This window comes from Dendrobium catenatum, unplaced genomic scaffold, assembly GCF_001605985.2.
Source record: "Dendrobium catenatum unplaced genomic scaffold, ASM160598v2 fragScaff_scaffold_827, whole genome shotgun sequence".
Classification (NCBI taxonomy): Eukaryota; Viridiplantae; Streptophyta; class Magnoliopsida; order Asparagales; family Orchidaceae; genus Dendrobium; species Dendrobium catenatum.
In genome coordinates this window covers 403,514-431,054 of record NW_021319289.1, presented here as the reverse complement: position 1 = coordinate 431,054, position 27,541 = coordinate 403,514, and the positions used below count along the sequence as shown (strand labels likewise).

Below are 27,541 nucleotides of genomic sequence, written 5' to 3'. Positions count from 1 at the left end.
AATATAACATTGTTACCCACCGCGCGGTGGCCTGGTGGTGGAGAACTGGCTGGCCATTGGTCAGGTACCGAGTTCGAATCCCCTCGACGCTTCGTGCAAGCCTTAAGTATTGGCCCGTATAAATTGATGTGGGTTGCATGCTAGGTCGACCGGGTTATCCCCTAACCGGGATAATATGTTTTTTATAATATAACATTGTTCATTTATCTCACCCGGGCCGACATGAAATCCCAGTTTCCGCTCACCCGGTCACTCCTTCCTATTGCGGCTAGTCTCTCTCTCTCTCTCTCTCTCTCTCTCTCTCTGCCAATGCCAAGTTAGGTTTTAATTTTGTGAAGGTCAGCTGTTGGAAGCATTGGTCATTCCTCTTTATGCGTTATGGGTATGAGGTTATGTCTCTATCTGCTCCAGTTATTATTCCTCCGATGCTTTATCGTGATTATCTACGCACTTGCTTGTTCCCAGTCTAATGGGCTACGCAGTTGCTTCTTCCCCGTCTAATGGGCAGTTTTGCTCTCTTGTCCTATAATATCAGATTACCTTTTGAGTTATATAATTGTTCTTGGGTTGATAACAAATTTAACATTGGATTGATAACCGATTGGAATACCGCAAAATTTTTATTTTTTTTTAATGTTTGCATGACATTGTTTCCTAACGACCCAAAAAAAAAAAAGACATCCTTTTTTAACAACTGATCAAGTTCCATAATTATAGTAATGAACATCAAGGGTGTAAGAAAAAATCTCATTTTTTGTGAAGAACCTGTGTTTGGTTTGATAATCTTTTGTGTTTTAGTCGTCCATTAAGTAAATGAGCTGCAATTGACCAATTTTTTTTTTCTGGATTGATATAAGCTCAGCATATGGAAAGATATTTGAACATATATACATATATTTATCCATGCATATTTATATGCAAACGTTTTATTTGCTTATTTATTTAACTATTGAAAACCATCGAATATACTGAGGAAGCATGAAAAACATATATTTTATGCAATATGATGTTTTAAAAGATGTTGCTCTATAAAAATTACAAAAGTTTTATGAAAAAATTGAAGTCATATAATAAAATTTGTTTGATGCATCTGTGGTCATTTACTAGGCTTGTTATTCACAATTGGTTTGTTTGGTTCTATAATAAACGTGCCAAAAAAATTTTAGCTTGCTAACGAACTTTAGCTCATTCGTGTTTGGTTCTATAGTTAATGAAAAGAACAAAACAAAGAGACTTATTCATTCATATTTGGCTTATTTAAACCCTCATTGAGTGCTTTTATTAGAACCCTCGAACTAAATTAATAGTGCCATGATAGTGATGGCACTTCTATAACAAAATTTTATGTTTTTTCTGCTACAAGGAAGCAAAAGTTGAAGTAAGAAAATATTGTTAAGTGTAATTTGAAAATGACTCAATATTGTGGTAGCAAAATTGATTGCTTCTAAGTTGATAAGCAGAAGTGATAAGCATTTGTCTTTGCACGGCTACAACTGCCCATTGCATTACTTTTCAACCACTACCTCTGTCGTGCAGTAACACCTTTTGTAGATTAAATCAATGTTATTGAAGTGTAACTGATTTACATCTTACCGTTGATTGTATTACTTAGTCTAGCTATATATCCTATAAACAACAGAAAGGTGAAAAAAGGGGGTGAATGAAATTATTTTTGTATCTATGTTCTATCTTCCTTTACCTTTGCTTTTACTGTTGTTCCTTTTATTGTAAGCAACTACAGGTTCTCATGGTATCAGAGCAACCAGGTTGCGGTTGTAGAACTGAGGTTTTGTTCTACCTGTTTTCTTGAGTTATGGAGTTGGTCATCGTCAACCCCAACTAAAATGAATGCTGATTCTTCTATCAGTACCTCTATCCTTTCTTCTCAATCTCCCATCAAAATAAGTGAGATTTTCATACCTCCTCAACTGAAATTTCTAATGTCAGGTCGGTAATGAATATTCAACTCAATTTTGATAATTACCCCTTTAGAAGTCAAAGTGCTGAAGTTGTTTACTACAAACGACTTTGATAGATACCTAAACAGTTCTACGCCGAAACAAACGAAGCAAATTATTAATGAGTCCAGTGAAATTAACCCTACTCAAATTTGGATACTTGTGGATCATAACCTTGCAACAACCCTTTACTCTGTAATTTCATAGAATATTGTACCCTAAATTTTAAATTTGGAGTCCCGCGTAGAAATCTGGCAAACAATCGAAAGAAGACTTCAATCCATGAAGGATAAAACAATGCTACAGTATCTTTTCGATATCAAGAGTAAATGCGACGCAATCGCTACTTCCGGAACTCCATTGAATCCAGAAGATGTAATACTATATACGTTGAATGGCTTACCTTCTTTTTATCAATTGTTCAAGACTGCAATTCATACCACTATTCAGCCAATCAGTCTAGAGGACTTCTATACATTGTTATGTAGTAAAGAACTGAATATTGCGGCTGAATCTGCTCGTGAAGGCTCAGGCTCCACTCTCATGATCCCTGATCCACATTTAGCTTTAACTGCTTCTCGTGGACATGGCAGCTCGTGATTTTATTCTATTCGAGGACGCTCCCGATTTGTTGCGTCACCTACATTTTCTATACATAATGCTAGTCTGCGCAGTGGAAGAAATAATTCAGCCTACATTGAATGCCATATTTGCAGAAAACTAGGCTGCTTTGCCTTTAATGATGACATAGAGCAAACTTGCAGTATCAACTGCCCTCTTCCTCTGCTTTAATTGCTATATCTGCTCAAGATTCCTTGGATTGGGTTCTCGACTCAGGAGCAACTTCACATATCACGCATGATATAAATCTTCTTCAACAACCCCAACCATATTCTGGTCCCCAACAAGTTCAGAACTGGAAATGGATACATGCTGCCAATAACACATTATGATCAATGAATCCTTCCAACTCCACATTGTAAGCTTCGTCTTAAAGCCTTATTACATGTTTCTACTCTCTAATACAATCTTCTTTCAGCACATAAATTAGTTCATGATAATCCTTGCTCGATTATATTTGATAAATATGGATTTTCTTTCAAGGATTTGATGAACAATCAAACTCTTCTCCAAGGTCCCTCTCATCAAGGGCTTTATAGACTTTAAGCTCCACCAACAGCCTCATCAACTTCCATTGCCTTGCTTAGTAGTCTTTGGCATTGTTGTTCCATTTATCTTTTCTACACAAGTTGATCTTCCTACCGTTTTTTAAGCTTCTTTTACCAAGTTTCATTTAAAAGAGTCACAAATTATCTTTTTCTCGTTCTTTTAATTGTAGCAAAGATCCTTTAGAATTGATATTTACAGATGTATGTGGTTCTTCTCCTATTTTGTCAATTCAAAGATTTAAGCATTTTATACTTTTTTTGGATGATCATTCTCGTTATTGTTAGGGTTTTTAAATGAAACTTAAATCTGAAGCTCTTTCTAAATTCTTATTGTTTAAAATTTCAGTTGAAAAACAATTCAATAAACCTATTAAAATTCTCCGATCTGATAATGTTGGTGAATTCATTAACTCCAATTCCCAAGCTACTCTCCAAAATGCAGGCATCCTTCATCAATTAAGTTGCCCCTACACTTGAACAAAATTGTGTTGCCGAAAGAAAACATTGTCATATTATCGAAACTCTACGCAGCTTAATGTTTGATGCCAAACTTCCTTTGCAATTTTAGGTTGATACTTTGCTCTCCACCATGTATCTAATCAATCGTTTTCCTATTTTGCATAGCCCTAAAACATCTCCCTATCAATTACTTTACCGGAAACTATCCAACAATACTCATTTAAAAATATTTGGTTGTTTATGCTATCAATAAACGCCACATATTTGCAAGCATAAATTTGATCCCAAATCATCTCCTTGTGTTTTCTTTGGCTATGGTTCAACTTCTAAAGATTATAAATGCTACAATCTTCAAGCTCATAGGATCATCATTTCAAGACATGTTTAATTCTTTGAACATATTTTTCCTTTTCACTCAACCAACAACTCTTAATCATCTCCACCACCTCAACAATATCATCCACCATTAAACTTAGTTCCACTTAGATTTCCAGGGCCAGATGCTTCATCTCAATCCTCCGATCTTTCTAATTTCTCCTCTTTCCCAACTCCTTGTTGTCCTTCTCCTAACTCTTCACAACATATCTTTTCTCCAAATGCAATCTCTCCAACTACAATTCAATCACTCTCCTATATCAAACAATTCTTCTCAGCCACCTCATTACACTCATTATATGCTCACACTTTTTAAAATTGGTCATTTAAAATCAAAACATATTGTTAGCATGTCTCATAATCTTTATCCTATCGATCCCACTTGCTATTCTCAAGCTTCCGAGCAACTTGTTTGGCGGCAGGCTATGTTTGTAGAATTTGATGCTCTTCAAGCTCAAGATACTTGGACACTAGTTCCACCATCTCCTATACAAAATATTTTTGGCTGCAAGTGGATTTTCAAAACAAAATATAATGCAAATGGCTCAATTGCTAGACATAAAGCTAGATTGGTTGATCAAGGGTTTAAACAAGTATGGTTTGGACTACTTAAAAACCTTTAGTCCAGTTACTAAAATTCCTACTATACACATTCTTCTCACTGTTGCGGCCACTCACGAGTGGAAAATTTTGCAATTAGATGTATCTAATGCCTTTTTACATAGTGATATTAAAGATTGTCTCAACCATCTGGTTTTCTTGATCCGATGCATCCAAATTATGTTTGTCTTCTCAAGAAGTCCATAATGGCTTAAAACAATCTCCAAGGCAATGGTTTACTACCTTTTCTACTCATTTGTTTATTTTTGGTTTTTAGAAAAGCACTGTTGATCCATCTTTGTTGATTTATCAAAGCTGTACTATTGCTCTTTATATTTTGATCTATGTTGATGATATTTTGTTAATCAGTAGCAATGAACAACTCATTCAACATTTACTAATGGATCTTCACAAGCATTTTCAGTTAAAAAATTTGAGATCTATACATCATTTTCTTATCATTCATGTTCTTCCAACTTCAACTGGTTTATACTTAAATCAAGCAATCTATACTTTAGCTATTCTTAATCGGGATGGTATGCAGGACTGCAAACTTCCTTCTACTCCAATGACAATCAAAATAATTTCATCAGTTGACACCCAAGAATCGTATGCCAACCCAGATTTTTATAAACATCTTCTAGGGTCATTACAATATTTGAATATTACAAGGCTTGATATTTCCTATACATCAAACAAACTATGTCAGTTTATGCAACATCCTTTAAATGCTCATTTTTGTCTGCTCAAAAGAATTCTTCGTTATATCAAAGGGACGTTGTCGTTGGGACTGTTGATACAGCCGAGTCCTCTCCAACTTCTTGCATTTTTTGATTTTGATTAGGCGGGAGATCCTACATATCATAAATCAACAACAAATTGTGCCTATCTTGGGAATAATTTGTTTTCTTGGCTAATTAAGAAACAAAAGATTGTAGCACGTTCATTCACCGAGGCTGAATATCGTTCCCTTGCTACTGCTGCTGCAGACTTGTTTTGTCTGAGACGCCTTCTACTCGAATTTTGCGTCTCCATAGAGACTTCCAGTGCCTTGTTCTATGATAACATTTCAACCATTACCCTTGCCAACAATCCAGTCTTTCATGCTCGTATAAAGCACATTGAGATTGACATTCACTTTATTCATGATTGTGTTGAGAATAAAACAATATATATTCATCATGTCAATACTATTGATTAAATAGCTGATATATTTACCAAGCCTTTACCCATCAAATTCTTTCAAGAGCTTCCACACAAGTTAACACTCATTGAAAGGAGTGTCATCTTGAGGGGGGATGATAAGTAGAAGTCATTAACCATTGTCTTTGCACTGCTACAGCTGCCCATTGCATTACATTTCAGTCACTACCTCTGCCTTGCATTAACACCATTTCTAGATTAAATCAATACCATTGAAGTGTAACTAATCTACATCTTACCGTTGATTATATTACTTAGTCTAGCTATATATTCTGTAATCAGTAGAATGTAAAAAAAGGTGAATGAAATTATTTCTGCATCTATGTTCTATCTTCCTTTACCTTTGCTTTTGCTGTAGTTCCTTTTAATGTAAGCAGCTACAGGTTCTCATAAGGATTTTAAGGATCTTTGGTGCAATCTTCATAGTGATTGGTGTCTAAGTGTGCATGTGGGGATGAGATTAAATATTATTCTATGGAATTTTTAGCTTGTTTGGAGTGTTTTTTTTAGCATCAGTGTTGTCACTTTATTGTACCAGATTATTGCAATTGTACCCCAATTTAATTCAATTTTACTATTATTTTATTATGCCGTTTATTTTGGGAGCTTTGTACTAAACTTGTCGTTGTTCAGCATCAGAATTGGTACAATATCGCAAAATAGCCACCTTCAGCTAGTTTGGATCCACTGTTCTTTAAATATTTTGAATTATTAATATTTTACTATTCTGATTTGGTTTGTGTTTTCTGCACTTTGATAATTGGATACTAACAAATCCAGGGCACCACCATACAAACATACAACATTATTCTTACCTCCTACGGTTATGCAATGAAGAAATAATCGTTGTGAGCCTTACAACACAAATTTAGTTGCAAAATTAAATCATAATAAATTTTCAGACCATGTCACTGCTTTGATGATATTTCATTTTTGAGGGTTTCATAAACATGATTCTCTGTGATTGGAAAGATGTTTTCTTTTTGGAGATATCTAAACATTAAAAAAGAGCCATACTCTTTAAATGATTATTCTTGCAATGCCTTCTAAGCCTCAAAGAATACTTCTCATGCTTCTTTAACTAACTATTTAATCTGCATATCTGAGCATTTCCATTTTTTTGCGTAATGGAAGTGGACTTCAAAGATTCATTGAAAAATGTTGTCTGGAAGACCGGGTAGTGCTATGTTATTGACTCAAGCGGACAACTTAACACTGAAAAGACTTCGAAAAATATCAGGCATGTCCCAGTGGAAGGTCATTGAAATCTGCACTTGCCATCTGTAGGACTAATTATTTTGTGTGGACACCGGGATTTGTTGTGCACAAATCAGTTGATGCGATGAAGAATATATGACTTAATTCACACTTAATTTTTCAAGATGAAGAATATATGACTTAATTCACACTTAATTTTTCAAGATAGTGGCCGCCGAAGTCTAATTCCATTAAATTTAAGTTTACTGCTTACCATGTCTAAGCATTATATAAAGAGATTGTTGTATTATGTTAAAGCATCAACAAGAAGCAACAATAAAGAGAGAAGATGAAATGGAAGAGAGAGAAGGGCTGTCATCTAAGAAAGAAAGAAATATTTTTTTGAGTGCTTGCAAGGAGAGTTCTTAGGTTTCTTCAAGAAAGAATAAGTGTTGTTATTTTTGGATTTAACAAATGAAGAAGCTCTTGATCATAGCAAGGAATCAATCTTATTTAGATAGCCATAATAGAAGGAGAAAAGACTAGTTGGAGACACAACATCTCCTTCTCTTCTAATCCTCATCTTTGTAGTAGTTGATTGTATTTTACAGCTAGACAAAATGATAATTTATTTATATCTCAAATTTATATGAATTATAATTCTTCATTGATCCCTTTTGAAGCTTAAGAATTATTTAATCTTTTTGTGGGTGTGAATTTAGGCTTACTTAAGCCAAACCCAAACCATGTAAATTTTAGTGCTGTTTTGTAGTTTTTATTCTCTTTTGCAGATACTTTGTGATTTGCCGTACTTGCCTTTATTTTGAGTGCACTCTCTTCCTAAAATATATCAACAAGAGAAACAATAAAAAAACAGGCAGTCAAACCTTTTTATTTGCCAAGTTACGTTTCTATTGAGATCAGCTCAGGTATGACATTGTCCAACATGGGGAGGGGATTGCTATTGAGCAAGGATGCCCTAGCAGGTACATAGTCTTAACAAAATCCATCATGAAATAAGTGAGTGAGGTGATCCTAATGACAATGCTGGAGAATAGCCTGATATCATCTTTGGGAAAAGCTAAATCAAGCTCAACCCAAAGTGGATGAATTTCAGCTAGAAATGTGTTTGTTTAGGAGCTTGTCAATGGAGAATGTGATATAAATGACATTGAAGGTGCTAGGAAGGCTGATCAACCTGACTCTGCCGCTAAGGCTACTCCACCTTAGCCTGATTGTGAGATCCCCATGGGACATGATGATATGGAGGATAAGTATTGATGTGCCACCTGCACCAAGGGATTCAGAAACCTGCAAGGAAAACAATAAAACATGGCAATACGAAGAAGGAACGGAAATTCCTCTATAAAAAACTGTGATATATTTTTTTCTATCTATTTCTTTTCCCTCTTTTCCTATATGTATGAGGCTTTCTCCTCATTACTAAATAACTACTAGCAAGCAAAAAGTGGGACTAATTCCCTGGTAACTAAAAGTAGTAAAAGACAAAAGCGGTTAGTAGATAGTGGAGCTAAAATATAAGAGGGTTGTATACTAATATGCAGGTGGCTGCAGGTCCGTGCGCTGCATCAGGTCCCTCCGGCTAACTAGAATTGACAGTGTCCTCACTGTATGCTAAATCCATTTCATCTGGCGGCTTGTATGGATGGATGTCAGCCACGTTAAAAGTGGACGAAGTGTGGATATGCGGCGGTAATTCAACTACATACGCATTATCATTTATGCCTTTAGTAATTGGTACAGGCCCGATTTTGCGAGGACTGAGTTTAGAATATTGGCCTGCCGGAAAACGTTCTTTTCGCATCCTCACCATGACAAGGTCTCCTGGTTCAAATGTCAGTTTCCACCTATGAAGATCGGATGCTAGTTTGTACTGAGTATGGGATTCCAAAAGTTTTGTTTTAACCACCTGAAGCACAGACTGCTGTGGATCGGAGAATGAAGTGGCTGCTGCCGTGCGGCATTTGGGCAATACTGCTATGTCTAGGATATGATTTGGAGGTTTGGTATAGACAATGCTTAACGGACATCTTCCCGTTGACTGATTGGTCATGGAATTATATGCGAATTCTGCCTGACCCAAGGCCTCATTCAATTGTTTCGGACGGTTCTGCACAAGGCATCGTAGCATATTAGCCAACGTACGGTTCACCACTTCGGTCTGGCCATCGGTTTGGGGATGACATGCGGAACTAAGCTTTAGGTCAGTGTGTAAACGACCCCACAAATCTCGCCAAAAATGGCTAATGAACTTCACATCTCTATCAAAAGTTTTACTTCGTGGCAGCCCATGTAGTCGAACCACTTCTCTAAAGAAAATTCGAGCTACGTTAACAGCATCAAAAGTCTTCTTGCATGCTATAAAATGCGTCATCTTCGAAAATCGATCAACAACCACTAAGATTGAATCAACTCCATGCTTCGTTCTAGGAAATCTCAAAACAAAATCCATACTTATATCCTCCCATATGGATTATGGCATCAGAAGAGGCATGTAGAGTCCAGCATTCTGAGCAACTCCTTTATATTCTTGGCAAACGGAGCACCGCTCCACCGTTTTCAGAACATCACGGTGCAGCCTAGGCCAAAAGAACCGGCTCTGTAGTTGTTGCAGTGTTTTTTCTCTACCCAAATGGGCGGCCAATCCGCCACTGTGGGCTTCCCGAATTATCTGAGAGCGCTAAGACGACTCTAGGATGCACAATAGATTCCCCTTGAATAGGAAACCATGCTTTATGGAGAAGTCTTTGTATGGACTAATACTGCTGCATTGCTTCCAAATTTGTCTGAAATCCACATCTTCCTCATACAAGTCCTTTAAGCACTCTAAACCTGTGAGTTCTGTTTGCAATTGAGTGAGCAACGCCGCCCTCCTGCTCAGCGCGTCGGCTACTCTATTGGACTTGCCCGATTTGTGCTTCAATACAAAGGTAAACTTTTGCAAGAATAATACCCATCGAGCATGCATATGGTTTATTATCTTTTGGCTGTTTATAAATTGGAGTGACTTGTGGTCGCTGCACAACACAAAGTCCTGATGGAGTAAGTAGTGCTCCTAATGCTTAAGAGCTCGCACAACTGCGTATAGTTCCTGCTCATAAACCGTCCATTTCTGTCTGCTCAGGCTAAGTTTCTCGCTGAAGTATTCTATGGGCCTATCGAGCTGCATCAATACTGCTCCGATTCCCACCGCCGATGCATCTGTTTCCACTTGAAAGGGCTTGTCAAAGTCAGGTAAAGCAAGCACTGGGGCGGAACTTAGTGCTTGTTTAATGCATTCTAAGCTACCTTGTTGTTCAACTCCCCAAATAAAAGATTTTTGTTTTAAACAATCCGTGATCGGCGCCATTATCATGCTGAACCCCTTTATGAAGCGCCGATAGAAATTGGCGAGGCCATGGAAGGTACGGACGTCAAATAGTGACGATGGTGTCGGCCACTCCATAATAGCAGAAATTTTGCGTGGATCGACCTCAACTCCGCTGACGGAGACGATAAAGCCAAGGAAATACACTTGCGAGGTAGCAAATTCGCATTTAGATAAATTAAGAAATTACCGGTGATCTCTCAAGATTTGAAAAATTTCAGTCAGATGTTGTACATGAGCATCCATAGAGTTGCTGAAAACAAGTATATCATCAAAATATACTACACAAGATTTACCCAGAAGTGGTTTGAGTACATTGTTCATCAACCTCATGAATGTCGTCGGCGCATTGCACAATCCAAATGGCATGACTCGCCACTCATATAGCCCTTGGCGCGTCTTGAAAGCGGTCTTCCATTCGTCTCCGGGGCGAACTCGAATTTGATGGTATCCGCTTTTAAGGTCCATCTTAGAGAAGACTTCCGCACCCACGAGTTTATCAAGCAATTTGTCAATCCGAGGGATGGGAAAACAGTATTTTACCGTAATCTTGTTGATCGCTCGACTGTCAATACACATTCTCCATTGACCATCCTTTTTGGGCACAAGCAAAGCAGGGACTGCGCACGGGCTCAAACTCGGTTGGATGAGTTATTTGTTCAAGAGTTCCTCAACAATTCCTTGTAGTATGGCGTGCTCCTTTGGGCTCATTTTGTAGTGAGGCAGATTTGGGAGTGTCGCTCCAACAGTAAACTCGATCTGGTGTTGGACGTCACACAGAGGTGGAAGTCCCTCCGGCAGTTCCTTGGGCGCAAGATCCTCAAATTGTTTCAATAATAATTGGACGACATCTGGCATTTCTAAAGCCATGGAATCTGGCTGAGCATCGGTCACTACCAAAGCCATAATTTCATTTTCATTTTGCCCCGTGGCTAGCAACGCACGGCCCCCCACCAACTGAAAAACAACACTGGTCTCTTTACTGTTATACTTGGAGTCGGAGCCGAATGGTAGAAGCCGGATTTTCTTGCCTTTCCAATCGAAGGCATATGTGTTTTGCCTGTAGTCATAAACAGCTCCGACATCATATTGCCATGGTCGGCCCAGAATAACATGGCCGACATCCATGTCGATTGCGTCGCACAAAACTTCACACATATACTGCTTCCCAATAGAGAACGAAATTCGACACATTTTAGTCACCACGACTTCCGTCCCCTTCTCGATTCAACTTATCTTGTAAAGATTGGGGTTCTTCTGCGTCTTCAATTGCAATGCTTGAGTAAGAGAACGGGACACTATGTTCTCTGTGCACCCATTGTCGATGATGAGGTCGCACACCTTTCCTTCAATCGTTCCTCGAGTGCGAAAGATGGCATTCCGTTGGGACTGAACAAGTTGCCGAGGAGCTAGCAACAGTCGTTCCAAAATACAAATAACTACATCCCCCTCGTCAGCGCTCAATTCTTCAAATTCAGCCTCGATTACATTATCAACGAGATTTTCTGAGCTCTCCGCTTCACCTTCTACCAACTGAATACGTGGCCGAGTGGGACACTCGTTCAATTTATGGCCGGGCTGGAAACACCGGAAGCATTTATAAGTGGCAGGCTTTGAATATGGATTCTCTTTTACTCCAGGCCTCGGTTTAACAACTTTGGGATCAGCTGTTTGTACTTTGGCGGGCTCAGTTCCGGAGCCAGAACTGGCTGGTAGCGGCTTATTGCTCGGTGTCACGAATTGTTGCTCTCCCATAGATTCTATTCCTTGCCGTCGACTCGAATGGCTGCGCGAATGACGCGTCATTTGCATTTCGGCTTTGAGGGAAAAATTAACAGCTTGTGAGAGAGACCAAACAGAGTTTAATTCTAGTTTGTCTTGCAAGTTATCCTTCAACCCGCCAACATACCGCGCCACCAGCTAATTTTCTGATTCATTGAGGTTGTTCCACGCACTCAAACGATAAAATTCCTCGGTGTAATTAGTGACAGTCCGATTTCCTTGCATGCAATGTTGATACTGTATGTACAACATCTGTTCGTAATCTGTAGGGAGATAATGACTTCGCAACAACTGCTTCATATGGGGCCAATTGCGAACACTTCCCTTTCCTTATCTTCGGCGGGTTTGTAAAATTTCTGCCACCAAGCACTCGCACCACCTTTCAGTCTACATGCTACATACTTCACTTGTTTTTCAGCCGGAATCTCCATGTATTCGAAGGACTCGACTGCTCTCTCCCAGTCAAGAAATCTTCTATGTGTAGCCTGCCATCAAAGAAGGGAATGTCAAGTTTAATACGGAACTCACCGTTGGGTCTATGGTAGCGTTACGACATTCACCTATTCACGTCAGGCAATGTGATGTTCTCATTATTGGAATCGGAATAAGTAAATTGCTGATGCAGATCTACGTCTTCTTCCGAATCCGCAAATTCCATTACGAGCTCCCTTCGCCGGCGCGCCATTCCGCGCACAGGAGGAATGGTTTCCGATAGTGCTTGCCTCGCCGGAGGTAGTTCATAGCGGCCCCTACCCCTGTCCGCCTGGAGTGCTTGCCGAACCTCCGCTGTGAATCTATTGAAGCTGGCATTAAGCTCTTCCAGCTGCCGAGCCAGTTTGGTTTGTTCCCTCCACAAGGCCTCCACGCTCCGATCTACGTCCGGCGTGTTGTGAGGATTTCCATCTGCCATTGTCCCGCCAGGAATCTCTGCTCTAATACCAACTTGATGTGCTACCTGCACCAAGGGATCCAGAAACCTGCAAGGAAAACAATGAAACAGGGCAATACGACGAAGGAACGGAAATTCCTCTGTAAAAAGCTGTGATATATTTTCTTCTATCTATTTCTTTTCCCTCTATTCCTATATGTATGAGGCTTTCTCCTCATTACTAAATAACTACCAGCAAGCAAAAAGTGGGACTAATTCTCCGGTGACTAAAAGTAGTAAAAGACAAAAGCGGTTAGTAGATAGTGGAGCTAAAATATAAGAGGGCTGTATACTTATATGCAAGTGGCTGCAGGTCCGTGCGCTGCATCAAGTATGGCCCGTGGATTCTCGTCTCCAGGAGGAAGAATAATCACCAACATCGTTCTCAGGCCATGAAATTCGCTGCTATTGATGGAGCCCATCCAGCGATGCTGGCCCTACTGCAACTTCTGTTTTCTCCCATAGCCATGAGAAGAGCTCTTATGGACCACCAATCAGCTTTGCTGCCAATTGCTCTACCCCTCAACTGATGATATTTGATGCAGGAACTAAGGGTCTCTTGAACTGTCGAGAAGACATCAGGTACTCACTATTCCTGTTGGATTAGATTTGAAGACATGTGGTTAAGCTATCCCATGATGTGGTGGATTGTATGAGAAAAATGGAACAAGGACGCTGGATCTGAGGCGAATAAACCCCAGCATAAGTGTTCTCGCACCCTTAAAGCTGTCTACTTTTCGAGCAAGAATAAACTGTAGCAACTTAACCAGCTATAGAAGGCGTTGGAGCTTGAAATTGGCAAGCTCCTAGCCTAGAAATGCATGCCTAATAGTCTTTTTGCCGCACAATCTATAACACTAAAATGCACTCATTTCAACTCCACCCTTGCCCGTATTAGCTCCTGGTGGCAACAGCGGCCCAAGGTTCATTGGCTCAAAGATGGCGCCGCTAAATCTCACTTTTTTTTTCAGTCTATTGCATATGCGAGAAGATGGTGAAATCAAATTAATTAGCTCAAGCTGGTTCAGGGAGAGTTCATTTAGGAGCCGACAACCATTAAGGAAGGCTTCTGGGAGTATTTTAATTGTCCCTCGTTTGATGACTTTCCTAGGCTTAGTGACAAAACCGCTGCTCTCCTTATTGCCGCTGTCACCAATGGGGAGATCTGGAATGTTATTATATACATGAATTGCAACTGTTTCCCTAATGCCAATGGGACCACTTCCTTTTATTTTGAATGTTTTTGCCTTTTTGGAGCACAGTGGCCAAATTTCTTTTGTAGTCTTTTAATGCTCAAGATACTCTTGTCATTTTTATGCACAAAGTTGATAATGCTGACATCCCTTCAAAGTTTTGGCCTATTAGCTTATGTCAAACTATATACGAAATTGTTGCTAAGGTCCTTGTTCACCGGCTGTTGACCCATACATTAAGAAACACGAGAAAAGAACTGAAATCGGAGATGCAAGCAATGATTGACGAGCTCAACACGTCACTAAAATGGTCAAACGACATCCGATCACCAAGCGAACTGTGCTTTTGCGATCAGAACATCAAAATTAGCTAAGAGTGAGCCCCTCACAGTCAAATAGGGCAAAAACGGTTGAAATCGGCGGCTGACTCCTAAAAATGTTGCACGACACTACCCAAACGACATTCGATCGCAGAACAGATTTCGTTGTTGCATTTGGGAGACGACAAATACTTCGAGGCGACAACGACGTGAATTTCGAGGCAACAGACACAAATTGAGAAATCCTCTTATGCTAAAATCCCTTAAATCCTGCTCAAATCCCACTGAAATCTCGTTCAAACCCCTTTAGATTGGCGTTTGAACTCTCCCAAGATTTTTGTGAGTTCGTCTCGATTACGTGCATGCCTTCACTATTAAAACAACGGTAGATGGAGCTCTCGCGAGTTTTCTCTGATTTTTTCCTCTCGCACAATCCTCCCTGCTCCAATCTCTCTTCCACCAACCTAGCCCAGCACAGAGCCCAATCGCACCTCAAGCCCACATCCAATCTTCGTTCTGTCTGACTCCAGGCTATTCGAAACTCTAACCAGCCCTTGTTCTCAACCTTTTTACGACCACCTCTTTCACCTTCCAATTCCTTCTACCCGATCCGACAGAGTCGCAGCTCTTCACTATATCAAAACTATCTGCCTGAAGCCCAACCTCCAATTGACCAACTTCTCTATCAAGCAACCCACTCCAAACAACCTACTTGCCTCTCACCCTTCTACAACCCAAGATAGCCACCAAAATCAGCCCTCCTCGTTGTGGCCCGCTCTACCTATCTTCTATCTCCCAATAGTAGCCAAACTATCTTCATCTTCTCCACCTCTTATTGTTATTATTATTATTATTATTATTATTACTAATATTATTATTAGTGTTATTGTTATTATTATTGTAAAAAGAAAAGAAAAGAAGAAGAGAGAAAATAAAAAAGGGGGAAAGGAAAACAAAAAAAAAAGAGGAAAAGAGAGGGAAAAGAAATTTTTGTGCGTTTGTCGTAGTGCCCTCCACATCGACACCGTTGCTGCTTCGCTCGCTAAGGTATAAATGGTTCCTAAACTAAAAAAAATACCAAAATCCCATTTTCTGCATTTACGGCGCAATGAGCGGACAACATATACATGCTTTTCTTAACGTGGTGGGAAGGAGCTCAGTGCGATGCTTGCTTTGAGTTGGGTGGGCCTTGTATACGCTTTCTTAAGTGTAGTGGGGACACTGCTAAATACCCGTGTACGTACTTCTATGCTTACTTGAAAATTTGCGAGCTTCAACGCAAGTACCTTAAAGACCTATGGTTTCTTTTAGTAAAGTGGTGAGATTGAAAATCACAGCCACGGTATTGCCCGACACCGACAATACATGTTTTTTCTTGACATAGTGGGTAGGCCTATAGTCCCAATAGTTCTCCTAAACAAGGGAGACGTCTGAAGATTGCTGAAATTTAAACTAACAATGGATAAGACTTGAACAAATGACAAGGAATAAAACTTACAAACTAATAAATAGGGAAACAAATTTTAAATTGACAAATGCATGATCACAACGAAGCTACAAATGCTAAGTAATTTTTCGGGTCATTCAAATGGATGTCAACTAGCAAATATGGAACTCATGGCATGCAAAGAACAACGAATACTCAAATAAATACAACAAACCGCCAATAACTATGAACAAGAATATAATAATTGCATAAATACAATAGTTCATTTGTGAGAGGAGGGAGATTTGTAATGAATACACAATCCCGCTTACACGCGACAATATGAGGCGAGATGATTGCAATGAATGTCATGGTGTGTTCATGAATATAATGTATAAGGTGTGCAAGAAATGCAACACCCTGTAGTTAATATCAACATACAATCAAGCATATTAAACCCTACAAGCAGTGGAGGTTGACATGCAATGAACTGCTAATCGAGATGAGTTTGAAGAGTTTGAAATATATGCACCTTGTACTTAATCGATGCCACTTAACTGCAAACAAACACACAAAACCCCTGCAAGTGACAACGATCGATATGCAATGTGTAAAGAATTCCCTGCAAACATATACATGAAGCGTGCAATAAATGCTGGGACATTTGTCTAGTTAACAACAATTTAGTGTCAGGAAAATACATCAATCCTTTACGAGCTAAGGCTGTTGATATGCAACAATAGTCCACTTACAAGAAATTGCAAAAGAAAACGTATATGATGATTTACCCACAAGCACCAAGGAAGGATAGGTGCAATGAACACCTCGACACATTCATAAGCAAGACATAGAACTTGCCCGCAAACAATGTTAATGAAATAAGCATTGTGCAAAAACCATTATATGGGTAATAACTAGCAGTATGCAACCAATGCGACTGGTCTCTTGCACGCATGAGCAAGAAGATTGCAATGAACACTACATATTGCCTACCATGAAAAAGCATCAAGCCTCTTATAAATGCAAGCACTTACGAGCCACTATAGGAAATTCATCACATATGCAACAATCCTACCTACAGCTTGCCTATGAGCTAAAATAACAAGTTCATGATTTCCAATAAGTGTATATAGGGAAAATGCAATGCATGCAACATACTATGTACGAATGAGGGTAGAGAATGCAAGCACCTACGAGCTGCTGCAGAAAACCTTTCATGTACACAACGTGCTATATTCGAGCAAATATAGAAGAGTTGTAGTAAATGCAAACACCTATGAGCTAAGCTAGCGATTTCTGAATGTTTGGTGATAACCTATAGGCGGATTCAACAAAGCTAGCACGGCACGATAGGTCAACAACTCGCCTGCAAAAAGCAACAAGCGACCCGTGGCGTAGTGCTACGACCCATCTGCAGACAATGCTGGAAAATCTATGTTGGGCATAGTTCACCTATACTCAATAGCGAGTGACTTTTGAATGACCACTGACGAACTTCAAGCTAGTTTTACAAATATTGCATGACATGACAACTCGCCTGCAAGAAGCAACGAGTGCCCCTCAACGCAGCGCACCTACAAGCAGTGTTGGAGGATTCGTGCTGAGCACAGTTCATCTAAATTTAACAGTTGGTGGCTCCTGAATGCCTAGCGCCAGATCACAAATAGTATTAACAGAGCTTGCATTATGTGATAGCCTGCCTACATAAAGTAGTAAATGACCCACAGCGCAACGCTATGATTCATTTATAAGCATAAATAAAGAATTTGTAGTAAAAATTGTGGACCACTAGTAAACTGAGGCAATAGATTTGTGGCGCCATGTTGTCTCGCCGAATAGATCAGTTTACTTGCAAATGATAGGTGGAAGGCTCCTGATGCGTCGTATAACATATCTATCAACATAAGTACACTCCTGCAAGCTGAGCACTGAAGAAAATGACAACACTACTGATGTACAACAAATGAAACCTAACACATTTCTAAACAATGCCATCAGATCTGCAACTTTAATACAAGCGGACATAAGATGTTCATAAGCCCCCTATACTCAAGGAAACTCGTGCATCTTCCAAATGACGATCACTTGCAAAGTTGATCATATTTGAATATTGCAAAAATGCTCTCCCTCATGCATTAAAAGGCGTACTGACACATTCATAACATGTATACATTTGCAATATGCATTATGCATCATGCAAGTTCATCACTCAATATACAAAGTACGCCCTGATGTGATGACACATTGCATTAACATGCTTGCATTAACATGCAAAATGCATCGTGCATATACATGTTGCAACATACGAAATGCATTATGTAAATGCACCATGCAACATGTAAAATGCACTGTGTAGTAACAGTGCTATACATCGACATGCAAATACTTCATGCATTACATAAAGGCACTAGAGCATCATGCAAACAAACAGGCAATGCATAGATACATTATACATGCATATCATGTAAATGTACTATACGCTATCTTAGCAAGTTAAACCACTATATATCATCATGAAAGATGCAAATACACATGCCAACCTACATATATATATGCAAATGCACAAGTATACATGTGAGTATGTTAACATACGGATGAAAATATAAGTGTGTGTGTGTGTGTGAGCATGTGAATATGTTGTATATACCCATTGCACTACATACTTATAATTAGGGGTGTCAAAATGGGTCAACGGGTTGGGTTCTGGTCCAACCCAAATTGACCTGGGTCCAAATAGGTTAACCCTAACCTGACTCGGGTTTTGCAATCTTGTTAGGAATTCCTACCTAGACCATACTCACGCGGGTTAATGGGTTGACCCGACCCTACCCTCGAACCCAGGGTCTGCGCGTATGCATGGTGTGAGGTGCGGCGTGGGAGAAAGCCTGTTCGTGCGTGGGGTGCAGGTGATGGGGCGATGCTCGATGCGGACGTTGAAGGCTCGCGGGTGGTTTCGTTGTGCCGGTGCAGAGTGCAGACGCATGCACTGCGCTGTGTGGGCGGATGCAGTATGCTCGTGAGCAGCTGGCAAACAAGGGTAGGCTCACACTTAAGTGTCGTTGTGCCGCTACAAAACTGTTGATGTGGTTCGCGCTGTGCGAGTTGACACGGTAGAGCCGGTAGGCTACTAGGCTCGCGACACAATCAGCTAGCAGACGTGGTAGGGTTTTGTAAATGGGTCAACCCTGGTTGATTGCGGGTTTTTGGGTCAACCCTAAGCCGACCCGATTTTATGAAATGGTCGAAAAATGAAACTCGAACCCGACCTGTCTAACAAACTGGTCGACCCGAACCCAGAATTTTTTTGGGTCGGATCCGTGTCAGGTTTTGGGTTGGGTCAAATATTAACACCCATACTTAAAATTGTCGTACAAATACATGTTCCAAAATACATGAAAAAACATATTCCCACATGGGCCATGAAGAACGTGATGTATGCAAAATATATGCGTGTGTCAAGAAATGAAGTCAAGTTCAAGCCTGATCCTCTATCCGCAAAAATATAAAGTCGACACGGTTTGAATCATCAAACAAATATACGATCGTAGCATAGACTGAAGTAATTATTTTAAACCTTCATATTAGGCTATCAAGGTTTATTACAAAAAGAAATCGCTACCAAAAGCATAAAGCCAATAACAAGTTTGATCCTCTATTGGCAAATGGATAGAGTCGACAAGGCTCGAATCGTCAAACAAATGCACGGTCGTAATGCCAATGGAAGTGTTTGTACATTCGGTTAGGTCGGGTTGACAACCTCCTCTGACTAAGTAGACTAGGGGCCATGATGACCCATGACGATGGAACCAAAGGATCTTGATCGGATTCATCATCATTTTCTCGCTTTAAGGGGGTGTTTGGTATCGGATTTATTTCGAGTTTTTAGTAGGATTTACGGTAAATCCAGCCAAAAGCAAAAAATGGCGTCGTAAATCCGGCAAATCCGTAAATCCCGTATTTGCGGATTTACGGCGTAAATCCGCTAAATCCCGGTAAATCCTAATCCCGCTAGAAGTCGGATTTACGGGATTTGGCCGAAGAAGCGCGCGAAAGGGAGAAAGTTACCTTCACAGCGAGCGAGAGGGAGCTCCCGTCGTTGCTTCAGATCAAAATGTTGTAACGTCCGATCCGACAGGAAGGGAACGTCGTCGAAGGAGCGAAGTCGAACAGCAACGACTCGCAAGTCGAACAGCAACGAAGGAGCCGAAGAAGCGACTCGCAGGATTTACTAAATCCGGATTTACAGGATTTAGTAAATCCTACTAAAATTGAATCCAATCCTATACCAAACACCCCCTGTGCGGGGTGATAAATTTTAGTTTTCAAATATCAAATTTTGTTGTTACTATATGTTAGATACTATGTACCTGTTCGATGACTAGCTTTAATCGAAAGTTCTCTCTCATTATCAGGATGGGTAATTAAACCTAAACTCTTATCATAAAGTTCTCTCAAAATGAGGGTGAAATCTCTAGGTAATGTCTTATATAAAACTCAATTTGCCTTGGAACTTAAACGTTAGAACTCTCCTCATTTCAACGACCATAAAAAGAAAAAGGGTGGCAAAGAGGTCGGGCGCGAATTTTTGGATACCACAGATTTCTGGGGACTCCGCTGGGGCTGACTTTTCTTTCCATCTTTAGCTAGTAGTCTGTATGCTATAGTAACATCAAATCAATATGGGCTAAAATTCTAAATATTCTAAAATGACCCTTTAATAAACTCATTAAAAATTCACTAAGGAAGATCTTATTTTTTAAAAAATTATTTATTTATGTTATTATGTTCTATTTAGTCTTTGTATTTTGAAATTGTGGGGTGATGTATCAAATTCTAATTATTAAAACTTATCTTTCATTTGTGCATAATGGAACTACAGAACACCCCATTTATTATCGAGCTGGGACTAAGAGCAAGTTAATGCTGTTATCAACATCGAAAATGCTAGAGCCACCATCTAGTTTGGTGGATTGAAATTTTCTGCATCTACTGTAATGGATGTCGTTGTTCCTATACATGACATGGAAATTGAAGTCCTTGCCAGAAGATCTCGTTATACTGAAAGCACTGCACATTGCACGTATCTACCAGTGCTATGAATTGCCACTGATGAAGGTGTTCCTCGTAGGAGGATTTCTTTCTTTGAAAGGTTGTCTTAGCCAAGAACCCCAACTACGAAGAGGGTTGGAACCGGGGTAAGAATCCTTGTGGTGACTGCAAACACCGTTGCCTTACTAAGTACGTCTGTTTCACTTGGAAGGTATGATGTTGAAGCTTCCTCTTCTAGAGGAAAGTTGACAAGAAGGCAGTGAAGGAAGAAGAATGCGGGAGCTCAACAACCACTGCCAATCCATCCTTCCAAACTCCAGGCTCAAGTGTGAGAAGTGAGTGTTCCGTCCTGGAACAAATTTTCAGATTCGAAATGGGTGAAGAGGAATAGCTCTATTGGCGAGCTGAAACAGTCCTTCTGGGAACAACAACACCAAGCTCCAATTTCTCAGAGGAAGGGACGTGAAATGTTGTCTGCCAAAGTACACAAAGTACTGAATGTGGCAAAAGAAAAGGGACCCATGAAGAAGAGGTTCCAGAAGCCGCCTGTGACGAGGGCAAGGGAAGAATGACTACCATATGTTATGGTAGTGAAAAAGGAACAGAAGGAAGCCCCACAAGGTGAGAATTAGGGTGTGACACATAAATTGCGTGTCCAGAGATCCCACATATCCCGGGGACTTATGAAGAAGAGGATGTTTGTGCTACAGTGGCTCAATTTTTTTGTAGTCTTTTAATGCCCTCACATTGGAAAGAGACTTTTGTCATTTTGATTCCCAAAGTTGATAATGTTGACATGCCTTCTAAGTTTCGGCCTATTAGCTTATGTCAAACCATATACAAGGTTGTTGCTAAGGTCCTTGTTCACTGGCTCAAAAATTTGTTTCCATCTCTCATTTCTAAAGAGAAAGACACCTTTGTCCCCGACCGCTCAATTTCCAATCACTGTCTCATTGCCCAGGAAGTCATGAACAAGTTCAAGCAGTCCATGGCCTTGTCCAAGCTTATGACGATTAAAGTTGACATGGAATAGGCTTAGGATAGCATGTATTGGCAGACGCTGTGAATTGTTACGGCTAAAATGGGATTCCCACATACCTTCATATATTTGATTTCTCAATGTTTTGTGAATCCAAAAATTTCCATCTTAATCAATGAGACTCGTTCAAATTGGGTAAAGGTGGAGTCTGGGTTTTGTCACGGTTGACCCCTTTCTCGCTATTTGTTCATTACTTGTTCTGAGTTACACTCCCAGGTTTTCAAACAACGATGATAGCACCAGGGCATTTCAATTTTAAGGCAAAGCGACAAAATTTTTAAGATGCTGTATGTTGACTATATCCTCTTGCTATCCGAAGCTTCGACTACTGTAGCTAGCGCATCTCATCCATTCTTTTTTATTATTGCCTATTGTCTGGACAGAAGATTAATAAAGCTAAACCTATGGTCCTCTTCAGCAAGGTTACTGGCACCTGAAGAAGAATCAGCTTGCCAATATATTTGGAATTCGCAAAGTTACAGTATTCGACTACCTTGGAATAAAGCTGGCTTTACGGTGACTTGTGAAGAGTGACTTCTCTGCTCTCATCCAAAAAGGTGTTGCTAAAATCAACAATTGGGCGATCTGTCATCTCTCATTTGCCGACTTCTCCACTTTGATCAACTCGGCCCGCTTGGCACAACCAACTTCTCTGCTCATGTATACAGAACTCCCGGAGCTGTGCTGTTGACAATTGAGAAATTATGACACAACTTCCTTTGGAGAGAGATTGCTTTGAGGGACATTGGTGTGAGAGCTGGTTTGCAGTTGGTGAATCCAAATGTTTTGAGAAGCTCCCGTGCATTGTGTGTTTGGTTTAGAAAATAGCCTTGCAGGGTGTAAGTAATCTGTATGCCCAAGAACAGAGAAATCGGTCCTAGCTCTTTGAGGGAGAAAGCTGTTTGTAGTTTGGAGAGAAGCTATTGAGCTATGGGTTGATGACATCCTGTGATAAGCATGTCATCTACATACATTAGTAGATATATTTGAACATTGTCATGAAATTAGATGAGGAAGGAAGGGCCAAATTTGCTGAAAGTGAAGTCAAAACTGAGAAGAATGAGGTGAACTTATTGACCATTGCGTTGGAGCCTGTTTAAGATTGTACATAGCTTTATGGAGTTTACAAACATAATTGAAAAATCACGCGTCTATAAATCCTGGTGGTTGCCTCATGTAAACATCATTTTTGAGATCTCCATGAAGGAATGCATTGGAGGCATCTAGTTGGAGAACAGGCAAGTTTCTGTGAAGAGTGATGATGATTAGAATCCTGATGGTAGGTATTTTTGCAACTGGGCTAAATGTTTCTTTATAATCTATATCATACTCTTGGTTGAAACCTTGAGCAATTGGACGGGGTCACGGGCTTTGTAACGGCCTATCCATCCATCAGGTTTGAGCTTGATTTTGTAGGTCCGATGGCAACCAAGTTTTGATTGATTTGTTGGAGCTGGAACTAACGACCATGTGCCCTGTTTTTGGGGTGTTAGGAATTCAGCTGACATAGCTGAACGCCAAGATTGATGTTTGGCAACTTGAGTGTAACATGTAGGACAGTAGGAGTGAGATTGACTTGTGGTGTAGACGAGAGATCAAAGATTGGTATGGTCCTTAGATTCCCTGTGTTAAGACAGGTTTGCATGGGATGAGTGGAGGAACGGGATTGAAGAAGAGGTGGAAGTTCGGGGTTATTAGTTTCTGGAAGTATAGGTTCTGTATGGGATAATGGAGGATGGTTTGCATGTATGAAGGAGGAGGTTTGTGGTGTATTATTTGGGTGGATAGGTGAGCTGATTGTGGAAGGGTCTGAATAGTGGAGATTGGAATGAGTATAGGAGGAGATTGAGAGGTGGAAGATTGTGGAACAATTGTGTTTAAGGATATAGAGCTTTAGGGAAAGTACTTTTCATGAAAGATCACATGTCCGGAGATGTGAATTTTCAGGGTTTGTGGGTTGAGAAAACGATAACCTTTATTATGTAGAGTATCCCAAGAATATGCACTCCTATGATCGTGGTGCGAGTTTGTTAGAGGTTTGATGCTTGAGCCAAGGAAAACATAGACAACCGAATGTTTTGATATGGGTATATGTAGGTGGATGACCCTGTAAATGTTAGAATGGAATTTGAAGATTACAAGCCTTGGTAGGTAGACGATTGATGATGTAATTTGAGGTAAGTAAATCTTTGGCCCAGAAAAATAGTGGAAGGTTTGCTGCATGTAGCAATGTACAAGTTATATCAAGTAAATGTCTTTATTTTCTTTTTATCAACCCATTTTGTTATGGTGTGTAGGGACAGCTTAATTGATGTATGATGCCATTATCTAGTAGGCATTTCTTGAAGTTATGGCTTGTGTACTCACCACACCCATTAGGTTGAAAGGTTTTAATTTTGGAATTGAATTGATTTTTCAGCCATTTGAATGAATTATTGAAATTTGGATACTGTCTCATCTTTGGTGTGCATTAAAAATAGCCAACAAAATCGAGAATAGTCATCAATAAAGATTACATAGTAACGATAACCATTAATGGATGAGACCATAGCCGGACCCCAAACATCTGAATGAATTAGAGTTAAAGGTGTGGTAACATGAGTAGAGCTTGTAGTAAATGGTAGTTTGTGGATTTTGGCCTTTACATGATTTGCATAAAAAGACGTGGAGGAAATACATAGTGACGGGTTGATTTTAGATATTGTATTCATGAAAAGCTGATGAGGGTGGCCTAAGTGAGCATGCCATAGTGAGGTAGAGTTGAGTTTGGAATGAAATGCAGTGGAGGAAGGAGCTTTGCTTGTAGACACCAGATAAAGGCTGTCACGAATGCAACCATGAAGGAGAGTTTGGTTGTCCAATAGATCCTTGATAATGAATCCAGAGGCATCAAAGGAAATAGAGCAATTATTGTCAGAGGTAAGTTTGTGCATAGAAAGGAGATTGTGAGATAGAGAGGGGACATGAAGGAGATTGTGGAGAAATAGCTCACGATTCAAATCTAGAAGGGGCAGGATACCTTGGCCACTGTGATGTATGGGAAGGGAGCTGCCGCAATGGAGATAGAGTCGGCACCTTGGTAGGGGATTGGCTGTTGAAGATTGTTGGCGTCTATTGTCAGATGCTTTGAGGCTCTAGAATCAAGCGCCCATTATGTAGGTGAACTTTGTTGCTGGTGAGTAAATAAGGCACGAGGTGTCCAAGAGTTGGTTGGGATGTATTGAAGATTGCAACTATGCCAACAGGAGGTAACAAAATGTCCTGGTTTGTGACAGATTTGACAAATTTGTCTCAGAGGGGTAGGAAAGGATGATCCACGACCAACAGTGAATAATGGTTTGGAGAAAACTCCACGACTGCAAGTGAAGCGGGATTGGTTGGAGTGTTTGTTTCTGTCTCGGATTGATCTAGTTTTGGGTGAGTACAGGGCTAGATTTTCTTTTAGAGCAGTTGTGTCTTCTAGCAATTCGTTATGTATATTGATCTCCTCACTGCAGAGCATGGAGTAGCTGATGGGATTGAGAGAAGTATGGATGTTTGTCTTGAATGAATTGTACTTTAAAAGTAGACCATTTAATATGTATAAAATGAAGTCCTCTGAGTAAACTTGAGAGCCTGCCGCTGCTATGTTGTCTGCTAGAGCCTTGATTTGAACAAGATATTGATTCATGGTGTTGTCTACCATTTGGATGTGGTGGGTTCATTTTTGAGTTGTATGACATGGGGTCTATTTGTAGGTTGTAGTATTTTCTCTAGAATAGTCCAGATTTCATGGGCAGTGGTGAGATTAAGGATATATGGTAGAATCAAAGGAGATATGGTGGAGAAGAGAACAGAAACCAAATTATAATCGACGAGATGCCATAGGCAATAATCTGAGGTAGTAGAGGTATTGCCAATGGAGGACGGGGTCGGCTCGAGAGGGTGAGGTTGTCTGCCAGTTAAGTACCCTTCAAATTCATTTGCTGAAAAGAGTTTGTAGATCTCAAGTCTCCAAATTGAGTAGTTTTCATTGTTGAGCTGAATGTTGAAAATGAGCTTAATATTTGACATTAGAAATTTGAGTGGGGAAGGTATGGTGAATTCTTTCATGGAAGCAGAAAGAGCGGATGCAGACTGGGTACTTGAGAAATCCTGATCTGCCATCGAAGACGAGAGTAGGAGCTGCGAAGCTTATATCTCTGATACCATGAAGACAAACATGAATTGAACTAAGGAGAAATTCAGAAACGCAGAGAGAGGAAAGCTTTTTAGTAACAGTAATTCTGTATGTTCCTTTTCAATTGTTACACTATTTGAGAGTTTGTATAGAGGTGTAGGAGACAAGTTGGTTAGAGAATTTTGTGATGTCGTTATCAGCAAGTCGTGACTGCAGCACATATGGAACAGTTTGAGAATAATGCTGTAGTGGAGAGCAGAGGTCCTCAGTAATTTTTGCTGGCAGTTTGTGTGTGCTAACAGTTCTTCATCCTAAGATGGTGCAAAGAGCTGATGAGGATAACTTCTAGAAGTCTATTGTACTTACTCCATTTTATCTTATCCCAATTAGATTTATAAATATGATTGCACCCCTATTTCTAAGGAGAGAGTGGGAGATGCCATTGGAAGTATAACTAGCTGCAGATCACCTCATTCAATCTCAAAGGTTAGAGTAGCTTTTTTTTATACTTAGGCTTCGTTTGGGACGGTTTTTTTTACTGCTTCTTGAAGCAGCTATCTAGTACAAAAATTTTAATTTTTATACTAAAAAACTGCTTCAATAAACAATAAAAAAGCCGTCCCAAATGAAACCTTAGATTAATCAAATAAGATTAGAGCATAAATTTGATACTCTAATCAATCTCGTACAAAGTTTTTTTTTATAAAGGGTACATCAGGAGAGAAGTGAGACTTATTTTAACTCGTTAAAAGTATGTTTCCAACATTTGAATTATATTTTTATTGCAGTTTTTTTTTGTAGCATATTGATTATTTATGTTACTTAATTAGGGAACAAATGTGTTGCTGCCCAATTGCCTATAGTTTTGATGCAGTTGTATTGGATGAATCATTTAATAGTATCTACTTTTCAAAAGCTTAGGAGAAAAGAGTCCTCCAAGTCGACTGATGTAGCAATCATGTATGTCAATTGTATATGAGGTTAAGTATTTGAAGTCATGAGTTTAGGATTTAGGCTTCGTTTGGGACGATTTTTTTACCGCTTCTTGAAACAGCTTTCTAGTACAAAAGTTAAAATTTTTGTACTTAAAAGCTGCTTTAAGAAGCAACAAAAAAGCCGTCCCAAACGAAGCCTTAGTCATATATTTTGAATGAATTGGAACAAAGCATGTAAGATTATGTATGAGATCTTACTTCCTATGATCTCTATGAAGTTTTTTATAATTGTGAACCCTCGTGCATCTCATTAAGAACCATGACAACATTTAATAAGTGCTTTCAGATGTTGTTGAAGCAA

General features: G+C 39.7%; 1 long non-coding RNA gene across 1 annotated transcript; it reads left to right on the top strand.

The window, feature by feature from the left end:
* Positions 1–229: 229 nt before the first annotated feature.
* On the top strand, positions 230–27,541 carry LOC114580145. Its single transcript, XR_003701435.1, has 2 exons — positions 230–389; positions 27,076–27,541. It is a non-coding gene; the product is annotated as an uncharacterized LOC114580145 (long non-coding RNA).